The sequence below is a fragment of the Helianthus annuus genome, chromosome 16 (assembly GCF_002127325.2).
Source record: "Helianthus annuus cultivar XRQ/B chromosome 16, HanXRQr2.0-SUNRISE, whole genome shotgun sequence".
In the NCBI taxonomy this organism is placed as follows: domain Eukaryota; kingdom Viridiplantae; phylum Streptophyta; class Magnoliopsida; order Asterales; family Asteraceae; genus Helianthus; species Helianthus annuus.
Window position 1 is genome coordinate 127,866,555 of NC_035448.2, and position 12,134 is coordinate 127,878,688.

Sequence of the window (12,134 nt, forward strand, 5' to 3'; positions counted from 1 at the left end):
TGTCAGAGATGAGGCGAGATACGGTATCTTCAAGCCTTTCTCGTCCACCTTGTTGTTGAGTGAAATTTTGTGACTCGTTTCTTGGTTGTTGAAAGTTTGTTCGTTGGTTTTGTTGGTTACTACTATTGCTGGGCTCTCTCCAACCAAGGTTAGGGTGGTTTCGCCATCCTTGGTTGTAAGTGCCCGTTGGAGGACCCGACGGCCTAGGTCTGTTATCAATGTAGCTTACCGACTCTTGTTGATCGTCTGTTTCTTTCATACAACTCCAATTTTCATGTGGCCCACCACACCCTTCACAAGCCATAACCGAGACTGTTTTTGTCATTTCCAATTTTTTTTATTTTTGAAGAAAGGGCCTCGTTTTGGGCTTGTAAAGAAGTGCTTTCATCAACCTTATGGGCGCCTGGGGCAATAGATTTATTGCCTCGGGGGGTGTGCCACTGAAAATTGGTTTGAGCAATTTCCTCAATTTGGTTATATATTTCATGCGGGCGGCGATTACCTAAAAGTCCCCCGGAGCTAGAGTCAAGTGTCTGCCTTGTGTGTGGCAACAACCCATTATAGAAAGTGGATACTTGTTGCCATATCGTAAGGCCGTGATGTGGACACTTACGCAATAGCTCCTTGAACCTTTCCCAAGTTTCATATAAGGATTCCCCGTCCTCTTGTGACTATGTATTAATTTCAGTCATTAATTTAGCCGTTTTAGCGGGAGGGAAATACTTGTATAAAAATTTTTGGGCTAGTTCATCCCAGGTGTTTACCGATCCAACTGGGAGGGCGTTGAGCCAAGCTTTTGCTCGGTCTTTTAGTGAGAAAGGAAACATTCGAAGGCGGATGGCGTCATTTGATGCTCCATTGATCCGAAAGGTATCACATATTTCTAAGAAATTAGTAATGTGTAGATGGGGATCCTCGTCCGCAAGCCCATGGAAGGTTGCGGAGTTTTGGAGCATTTGTATCAAATGCGGCCGAAGTTCGAAGTTATTGGCTTCAACATTCGGTGCGTTGATAGCGGCGCCTAGGTTACCTACGGTGGGTCGTAGATAATCCATGAGCGTACGTTGGTCCGCCATTGGAAGTGGATTCCCCGAAACTTTCTCTTGGTTCTTGGCTTTTAGTCTTTTTCTGAGAAAGCGTTCGGGTTCTTCTAGAGGTTCTTTTATGTCCTTATTAGAACTGGAGCTCATACACTACGTAGGGGTGGCGTCTGGTTCCAAGTCCTGCAATAAAAACAGAAAAGAATGCTGGTCAGAAGGTTCACCACGGCCCCGTGCTCAGTGAGCACGGCCCGTGGTCGGAGTTACAGTGATTGTTTTCCAGATCCCAGTTACTGGAGAGTTGGACACGGCCCCGTGTTGCACCGACACGGCCCCGTGGTCAGCCTTCTGTAACTTGGAAAACTAAAAATTGCTAGTAACAACGCTGGGCACGGCCCGTGTCCGACCAGGCACGGCCCGTGCTGAGCTCTGCAGAAGCTAAAAAACTAAGAAAATCCTAAAAAATTAAAAAGAAAAATAAAAATATGATTAGGCCGTTGATTCCTAACTTTCTTAAAATCCTTGTGTCCCCGGCAGCGGCGCCAAAAACTTGATGTGCGTGAAGTGTGTTATAATTTAGATGTATATTTAAGCCCTTTTTACACTTTTAGCCAAGTTTTAAATTTATAAAACACGATATTTACTAACACTAAATACACATATGGGCAAGTGCACCCATCGTGGACGTAGTATAGTGTTGGTAAGATACCGATGTCGTCAAAGGACACACGAGCTTTTAATACCGGTTTATCCTCAACGTCTAACCAAATCAAAATGTTAGAAAAAGATTTTTTAACTAAGAAAATAAAAACTAACTAAATGCTGAAAAATAAAATAAAAATAAAAACAGATAGACAAGATGAATCACTTGGATCAGACTCGTGTATTAGTATAACCTTTGATTATTTTCGCACTTTTGCACTTGTTTAAGAGATTATCTTAGTTATTGTAGTAGGCCCCTCTTTTGAAGGCGACGTTACCCTCAACCCAGTAGTTTGAGTCAGCAAGGATACAATCCTAAAGGGTTGGATTATTGGAAGATAATGAATTAAGTTATTAATGCAAATTATGGTAGGCCCCGCTTTTGGCGGTGACTTTACCCTCGACTAAGTAGTCTGAGTCAGCAGGGATACAGTCCTAAATAGCCGGGTTATAGTATTAATAGTAGTTAACTTATGAGGGGGTCAAAGAGTTTAGATCCCCGCCATCCAATACCTATGGGCATTGAAGGAGATCCTACTAAATTTGACCCAGGTCCCTTGCAGGACCTGTAAACGCTGAACAAGGGCAAGACCCTTACCAAACCGTTCCCTTAACCCCCGACCAGGTAGCCAACATACCTCCATATAGACCGTGGAGACATGAATGGTGAAAATCTTTTATTTTATATAGACAGTAAAATAATGCCAAGACACCACGGACAAACGATAAGGAAAGATCACCTTCAACATAAGCAACTAGTTATTAAAGTCATTAATACAAAACCAAATAAAAAGTGCAAAAGATTAAAAATAAAAAGTATTATACTAAACACTTGTCTTCACCAAGTGATGTAAGAGACTTAGGCAAACATGGCCTTGATTGTCAAGAACTCTTACGATCAATCTTGGATCCCGAGACGACTTACACACTCTATGATGGACAATGGATGATGGTGGTGGATGATGGTGTTATGGTGGTGGTGGGTGGTGGATGAAGTGAGAGAGGTGGTGTGCCAAGGGATGAGTTGCAATGAAACCAAGCACTCCTATTTATAGGCTGAACAGAAGGCTGGGCACGGCCCCGTGTCCGCTGGACATGCCCCCGTGCCTGTCTGACACTCTCTCTCCTCATTAATTGTAATTCGCAATTACAATTAATGCGCCTGCTGTACTTTCGCCGCGCCCCCGTGTTCACTGGACACGGCCCCGTGGTGGGCAATAGAAGCTTCTATAGGTTTGTCTTTTCTGCTGCGTCTTGGGCACGACCCTGTGCTGGCTGAGCACGGGGCGTGTTCAGTCTTCTGCCTTCTCTATTTTGCTTGGGAGGATGCTGTTGAGGGGTCGGACAATCCACTTATGTTCCTTTTCTTGTATTTATGTTAGATTTAGCTGTCTTTTTGCTTCTTTTGTGAATTTGAGCTCATTTAATCCTGAAAATACAAAAGGAAGACAAAAGCACTCTTTTTCCAACATTAGTACTTAAAAAGGGTTAGTTTTATGCCTTATTTGATGTGATTTATATGTTGCATTTTACACACATCAGAAGACCATTTTATAGAGAGTGTAACGGTTTATTAAGATACGGGTTTCACCCCTGACTTAACAACTTCGTTCCTAATTGTGGTTATGCTCTTCGAATAAATTCGTGAGTTCCACTAGATTTCGAAATGGAGACTTTCGTCGAGATATGGATGTCACTCCTAAATCAACGAAGGGTTCTCGTGCTAGAAAATGCGCTGAGTGAGCAATCTTATCGAGAGTTCTTGGTTTTCACACCTGGTCCCGAGTAGATCACTCGGTTGTGATATGCGAGTATTTCGAAAACGTGTGTATTGTGTCAGCCTTAGGAAAGGCTAAGTAGTATTTCAGCCTTAGGAAAGGCTTCTTTGTTTGAAGCTGTAATACGTGGTGTTCACACAAAGTTGTAGTTTTTAGCAATTTCGACCGAGAGTATCAAGTAGGCCCATACAAACCCTACTGGGTTCGTACGAGTCGGCCCGTTGGTACTTAGACAATAGACTAGGTCAATTTCTAAGACGTCGACCCGGACTAGGCCGAGTCACAAAATTTCACCTAATTCCCTATAGTTATGGCTCTGATACCAATCTTTCACACCCCAACCGATGGCGGAATCATCGGGGCGCGGCACTAGGCGAATCAGATTGCTCAAGAGAATCCCTAACAACTATATTGCGATAGTATTTATTACATTTGTTATCCCATATGAACAATCAGTACAATCACATAAGTTATCACAGATTTCTTGTCCTCTCGAACAATACAAATCCGACAACCTAGATTTTAGGTGAGTTTCTAGACCTCCTAGCTTGATTTGATGTAGACTGCGACTAAACCTGCAACATACGTTAAAATAATGTCAATACAAAAGTATTGGCGAGTATACAGGTTTGATATGTAATAGTATAATAGATAAAAGCATTTCCACATACATAAACGTAATACACGACATATATACTCACAAAACTGATACTACCAGCTAAGTCCTCGAGCTTCGATAGCGATTGCTAAACTAGACCCTGTCGGGCGCAATAGTACTATACTAGTCATGGTGGGACGTCGCGAGTATAAGTCCTAGCACATATGTAACTAGCATCACGTATAACTATGCACATTGGTCATTCGAAACTGATAAATAGTTTAAGCATTTGATGTGATTTGATTTGTAGCAACGTATGTTACACCCAAAAGTGCTAAAGCAAAAAGGGTTCAAGTATACTCACAGTCGGTGCTCAACAAGCAAACACAACTTGGTTGGATTGAAGGGAGCGCGTCTGAGATTAGCCTGATTTCAGATTGATAGCGTAAGCGTTGAATAGTGCGATAAACAGTGGCGGTGAACCAAGTATCGGATGGCAATCTGATCGGATGGCCAGTCGACCGGGTGGCAATCCGTTCGGATGGTCATTCGATCGGATGACCATTCGATTGGATTGTCGCCTTGTTTGGTGAAGAGGTGTTTGTGTATGCTGGTTTGCCTTTTGAAGTTTTCGTTGTAGCATTTTGAGAACAGAGAAGTATCTCTACCCTTCAGGTCGGTCGATCGAACGGCCAGTCGATCGGGTTGCAACCCGATCGGGTGGTTGTTCGATCGGACGGTGACCCGATCAGCGAGACACTTTGGTTGATAAGTTCATAGCAGACTGGTCGCTCAATCGAGTGGAAATCCGCTCAGGTGACAATCCGTTGGAACTGATGTGTGGTGAGGATGTGTAAAACGTTTAAGTGTTGAGGATCCAAAAGTCAGCCGATCGGATGGTCATTCGATCGGACGGCAATCCGATCGGACGACAATCCGTTCGTTGTTCAGATCCTTGAATGTTTAAAAATTTGTTTAAGTCTTGACCCCAAGTGTAACCCGACCGGATTGCTGGTCGATCGGGTGGCAGTCCGATCGGACGGCAATCCGATCGGATGGTAACCCGTCCCGCAATCTTATCGATTTACATCTTGGCTATTTCATTAAGTTTTTGCGATTTGATCGAGACATTACGACCCCGAGCTAAACAATGGAACTCCACCAAGTCCGAGCCATCGGATCAGATGGGAATCACCCTGTCCGATCATTTAACTGTTCTCGACGGTTATTCGTGTTTAACACGACAAGCCGGCCATCTCGTCGATAGGAACCAGTTCTCAAACCGACACTTCACTATAGGAAAGGTAGAAGGTCTGTACGAGCTCTGTTGCTACCGGTTTCTAGTGAAAAGTTAGGAAAGTTTGAAGAAAAACTTTGAAAACTCAGATTTGACTTAGATTTAGGTGAGATTAGTATTTATTCTCCGTGGAATCCATCAGATCTAGACTGTTCTTGATGAGATGTGGTCACACTTCATTGTTCCTAAGAACTTCATGATGACATCACCTTAGAACGGCTCAAATCCAACGATTTAACAGTGAAAAGTGAGATTTGATAGTGAGAAAGATGAAGGAGTGCGTGTAGATCATAGAAGTACAAGATTTGAGGTAGAAACTTACAAGAATTGCGAGAAATCGAGAGAAAATAGCGAGAAGGCGTCTGGTCGAGATAGAGCAGTCACATCAACTGTTGTTGATGTGACAAGTGGGGTATTTATAAGCAAAGGAGGAGAAAGGCGGTGCAGTGCATCGGATCGGATGGATGTCCGGTCGGTTGGCTGTCCGGTCGGATGGCTGTCCGATCGGATGGTTGTCCGATCGGACGACCATTCGATCGAAGTGACATTCGATCAAACGCCACCGGCGAGCTGAGTTTTGGCATTCCGTTTCAATTGTTAAGAGTTGCGATGGTTTGGTTACACATTCTCATCCACATTTTCATATATTTATTATAATTAGCCACGTTGGGTCGTATATACATATCCATATTTCAAAGTTGCGATACAATAAACGGGTTTCGTTTCGAATATGTGATACTTTGCGACGCTTCACGGTCATCGAGGAGGGTAGAATAGGTCCTCACTCAACGTCATCGTGAACGTTAATGTGTGTGATGCGACATGCGTTTTGAGTAATCAGTTGCACTACGACACATCACGGCTATCAAGGAGGGTAGAATTGGTCCTCACTTGACATCTTCGTGGTTGTCAGCAAGTACAATGTGATGTGATAGCGGTGAAATATGCGATAATATGCGAAAATATTGCGATATAGCGATGTATGCGGTATAGTTACATTATGATCCGAATCGCTGGTGCTAGGCGTAACGAGTATCACGAGTAGTAACAACTATCACACCCCGATTTCCACGTGTTTCACCGGTGGGCCTGGTGGGGGATTACCGTGACGTAGTTGGCAACAATATAGTCAAACCACACAATATTTAAATGCACAGCGGAAGCATAAAGATAGATTATATTTCAACCATCGATTGTAATATCCAAGTATGACGAATAGTCGAAATAAATCCACAGGGGATCAAAATAAAAATAAAATATTGTTCAACAGATATTGGCATCCCAAGCTTGCGAGACTCTAACGATGCTAAGGAGTGGCCAGTCTATTTCGTACAGAACCTGCATTTAATCTTTTTGGGAAAATACGTCAGTTTACACTGGTAAATACATTCAACCGACATTTTTGTAAAATGTTTAATAAAACTGATTTGAATGCACAAGGCACAAACTCTTTATAACTTGGGGTAATTCATAAATTAAATCTTGTAAAAGAATTACATGTTCACTATGCGTTCAGTCGCCCGGGTCGTGCCGGGTTTAAGGTTAATAGACACGCCACATAGCATAAAGCCGTGGCGGGAAAACCAACGGTTATACCATTAATAATATAGACACATTGTCGGGTGTACGCCTACACCCGCGTGTCAGGGTCGTGGCCATTTCGTAAAATGATGCCAAGGATATCCGGGACATGGTCATTAAGCTCCCAAAGGCGTAAAGCCAACAAAACCAATTTTTAAACGGGTCACATTGATAATACCCGACTACTAATGAGTTGGGGTCTATTGCTCGACCAAGCGGTATTTTATATACCGTAACCCAAGCCCATATAACGGAAAATAAGTTAAAAGTATTTACCTGAGCAAGTAATAACCTCAATCAAACAAATGCAAGTATCTTTTACTGGTCTCCTATTCTGGAACGAAGGTTTATAACAACCTATTAGATTCCTAACGGGTCTTTAATTTAGCCTTAGCTTAGACCGGTCAGTTTCAAAGGATAATTACGGTTTAATCGCGTGAAAGGCGAAAACCGGGAATGGAATGTGGTTTGGACCCAACAAGTTTGAAGACTTGTTTTACATGGGTATAATAACCACACTCTGGATTTGGAGTAAAAACGATAAGGTTTGACCTTTTTCGCTAGTTTATGTAAACTAGTTACATAAACCGAACCGTGCGCGCAAAAGGCGTAACGGGTAACCGTAGGAGTCCTACACAGGTTTTCTGAGTTAATATGCTCTAAAGAGGTTGTGGTATCAGTAGGATACCTTCCATAATGCCCATAACGAGTTTAAATCCAATATACACCCCGTAGGGGTATTTCGGTCATTTAAAAGATTATAAAAGAGGTTTCCGAGTTCTACAGGGAATCTGAGTTTTCCAAACAGTTTATAAAGTCTAAAATACTCTATTTATTATTTAAAATCAGTAGCAACTGGAATCGGGTCAAAATACCATGTAAAACTCAAGTTATGTCCGAAAAGGGTATATTTGGTAATTACCGATTCGATGCCATAACCGCAGTTATGGCCGAAAAGGGTATATTTGGTAAAAGAAGTCGTTCAGAGGTATAAATTAACATGTCGACATGTCTAAAGATCCTACCACACATCTTTTAATTTGATCCGGGTTTATAATACTTCTGTCGTATGTGACACGTGTCATTTATTTATCGGACACAAATTTTTGAGGTGTTACATCCTCATCCCCCTTAAAAGAAATCTCGACCTAGAGATTTATTGAAATAAATAAGGGTACTTTTCTTTCATCGTGGACTCTACGTCCCACGTGTACTCGGGACCTCTACGGGCATCCCATTTTACCTTCACTATCGGTATATACTTCCTGCGAAGCTTCTTAACCTGTCGATCCTCGATCGACACATGTTTTTCAACGAACCTTAAGCTCTCATCGATGTGTACGTCTGTATGCGGTATAACCAGTGATTCATCAGCGAAACACTTCTTCAAGTTACAGATGCGAAACACGTTGTGGATACCACTGAGCTCCTCCGGTAAGTTTAATTTGTAGGCAACCGATCCGACACGTTCGATTACTTCGAAGGGTCCAATATATCTCGGGCTTAACTTGCCTTTCTTACCGAATCGTATCACCCCCTTCCAGGGTGATACCTTAAGCAAAACCTTGTCGCCTACTTCGAAATTGAAAGGCTGACGCTTTAAATCTGCGTAGCTCTTCTGCCTGTCTCGGGCAGCTTTCAATCGATCGCGAATTTGGACAATCTTGTCCGTTGGTTTGAATATTATATCAGGTCCTGTCATCTGGACATCTCCAAATTCTGCCCAACAAACGGGCGTTCTACACTTTCTACCATATACGGCTTCAAAAGGTGCAGCCTTAATGCTTGTATGGTAGCTGTTGTTATAGGAGAATTCGACTAAGGGTAGGTGGTTATCCCAGCTACCACCTAAGTCGATCGCACATGCACGGAGCATGTCTTCCAACATTTGGATTGTATGCTCACTCTGTCCATCTGTCTGAGGGTGGTAAGCCGTACTGAAATTCAAACGTGTGCCCAAAGATTGTTGGAAACTTTTCCAAAAGTGTGATGTGTATCTGGTATCTCTATCAGAGATGATAGACACAGGCACACCATGAAGGGCTACAATCTTATTACAAACAACTGGGCTAAAACATCGGAGCTATGAGTCTCCTTTATGGGTAGGAAATGTGCTGACTTAGTCAGTCTATCAACTATTACCCATATTGTATCGTTTCCCTTCTTTGTCTTTGGCAACTTGGTGATGAAACCCATTGTCACCATTTCCCATTTCCACTCGGGAAGTTCAGGCTGTTGCAGCAAGCCCGACGGCTTTTGATGTTCAGCTTTTACTTGCGCACAAGTTAAACACTTTGTTACATAGGTGGCTATAGACTTCTTCAAGCCTGTCCACCAAAAGTTCGCCTTTAAGTCCTGGTACATTTTATCAGCACCAGGATGAACGGAATATCAGGAACTGTGGGCTTCCTGAAGGATAACGTCTCGCAGACCTCCATAAACAGGAACCCATATCCTCCCATTCAATCTCAGAATTCCATCTTTGCCATAGGATAACTACTCCTCAGTTACTCCTAGCTTCTCGTGAGGATAGTTAGCTTCTAACACAGCTTCCTTCTGTGCAGCTAACAATCTCTCATTCAGACTGTTCTTGATTTCAATGCTCTTGGCATTGATCCTAATTGGTTTCACTCTTTCTTTTCTGCTCAAGGCATCTGCGACTACGTTGGCCTTGCCTGGATGGTATCTTATTTCACAGTCATAATCGTTCAGAGTTTCCATCCAACGTCGCTGTCTCATATTCAAATCTTTCTGATTGAATAGATGTTGAAGGCTTTTGTGATCAGAATAGATCACAAATTTAATGCCATACAAGTAATGCCTCCAAAGTTTTAGTGCAAATACAACGGCACCCAACTCCAAGTCATGGGTGGTGTAATTCTTTTCATCCACTTTTAATTGTCGTGACGCATAGGCAATCACCTTGCCCCTCTGCATAAGCACACAACCCATACCGGTGTGCGATGCATCGCAATATACGACAAATTCTTCCGTTCCGTCCGGCAATGTCAACACTGGAGCATTGCTCAGCTTTTGTTTGAGGATATCAAAAGCTTCTTGCTGCTTAGGGCCCCAATTAAACTTTATACTCTTTCTAGTTAAAGAAGTTAGGGGTGCAGCAATTCTTGAGAAATTTTCGATGAAGCGTCTGTAGTATCCTGCTAGACCTAGGAAACTGCGAATCTCCGTAGGTGTCTTCGGCTCCTGCCAATTCATGACGGCTTCAACTTTGGCGGGATCCACCTGGATACCACGCTCGCTGACTACATGTCCAAGGAATTGGACTTCTCGTAGCCAAAATTCGCATTTAGAGAATTTGGCATAAAGCTTTTCTTGGAGTAGATGAGAATGTCATCGATGAAGACAATGATAAATTTATCCAAATATGGCTTGCAAACGCGATTCATGAGATCCATGAATGCGGCAGGTGCATTAGTGAGCCCAAAAGGCATCACTAGGAACTCGAAATGACCATAACGAGTCCTGAAAGCAGTCTTGTGCACATCTTCGTCCTTGACCTTCAATTGATGGTACCCTGACCTTAGGTCAATCTTGGAAAAGTAGCTCGCTCCTTGCAACTGATCGAATAGATCGTCGATCCTGGGCAAAGGATATCTATTCTTGATTGTAACCTTATTCAGCTCACGATAATCGATGCATAGACGCATCGAACCATCTTTCTTCTTGACGAACAGGATTGGTGCTCCCCAAGGAGATGAACTTGGTCTAACAAAACCCTTGGCCAGCAGATCATCTAGCTGCATCCTCAATTCTTTCATTTCCGTGGGTGCCAATCTATAAGGTGCTCTCGCAATAGGCGCGGCTCCTGGAATGATGTCGATACTGAATTCCACTTGCCTATCTGGTGGCAAACCAGGTAGTTCTTCCGGGAAAACTTCAGGATAGTCAGAGATGACTGGAATGTCTTCAATCTTGGGTCTCTCTTCACCAATAGTCACCTGTGCCATATAAATGACACATCCCTTCTTCAAACATCTGGATGCCTTTAGCATAGACACTTGCGCAGGCAATCCATGTCGAGTATCTCCTTGAATAGTGAGTGGTTCTCCAGACGGAGTTTTAATTACCACTTGTTTCTTGTTGCACACAATTTGGGCTTGGTTATCGATAACCAATCCATACCCAACACTACGTCGAAACCCGCGAGTTTAAAGGGTAACAGGGATAAAGGAAATGAGTGATTCCTAATGGATATAACACATCCATCTAAAACAGTTGAGACTGTTCCCATAGTCCCATCAGCTAGTTCTACTTCATATTTCATATTCAAGGTTTTAACAGGCAATTTTAACAACTCACAAAACTTATCATCCACAAAGGATTTATCTGCTCCAGAATCAAATAACACTCTTGCGAATACATCATTGATAAGGAACGTACCGGTTATGACGTTGTCGTTCTGGATAGCCTCTTGAACATTCATCTGAAAGACCCTCGCATTGGTCTTTTTCCCTTCTTCAGCCTTCTTCACTATCTTCGGGAAGTTAGTCTTGATGTGCCCTTTCTCGTTGCAACTATAGCAAGTTGCATCCTTGAGTTTCTTGCACTCAAGAGTCCTATGCTCAGAGGACTTGCATATCCCACAGGCCTTCGGCTGGGATTTCTTTTCATATCTGCACGTTCCGAAATGGTGCTTCTGACAAACCTTGCATAAGGGCTTATCGCCCGACTGACGGTCATTCTTCTTGTTCTCTGACCCCTTCTTGTGGTCACGATTCCCCCGGTGCTTCTTGTTAGATCTTCGTGAATCATCATCTTCACGTTTTCTTTTCTCATTATCAGCATTTCTTAACGATCTCTGCCTCACTGCATCCAGTGTGAGAGACATAGATATATCTGCCACGGATCTGAAGGTAGCAGGCCTAGAATCCTTCACGCTAGCTTTTATTTCTTGGGCCAAACCCCCAATGAAACGCGCGATCCCTTTGGGTTCCGGTGTTACAAGGTACGGAACCAATCTCGACAGAGTGTTGAAACTTGTGAGATATGCCTGGCAATCCAGGTTCTTCATGACCAACGATAGGAAATCAGATTCTATCTTCTTAACCTCGTGCTGAGGGTAGTAGTTTTCTTTAATGAGAGCAATAAATTCCTCCCATGTCATGCTATACAAAACA

At 42.9% G+C, this 12,134-nt stretch overlaps 1 non-coding gene across 1 annotated transcript; it reads left to right on the forward strand.

Annotated features, from left to right (window-relative positions):
* Nucleotides 1-591: 591 nt before the first annotated feature.
* On the forward strand, nt 592-698 carry LOC118488693. The gene has a single exon (XR_004885237.1). It is a non-coding gene; the product is annotated as a small nucleolar RNA R71 (small nucleolar RNA).
* Nucleotides 699-12,134: the final 11,436 nt, after the last annotated feature.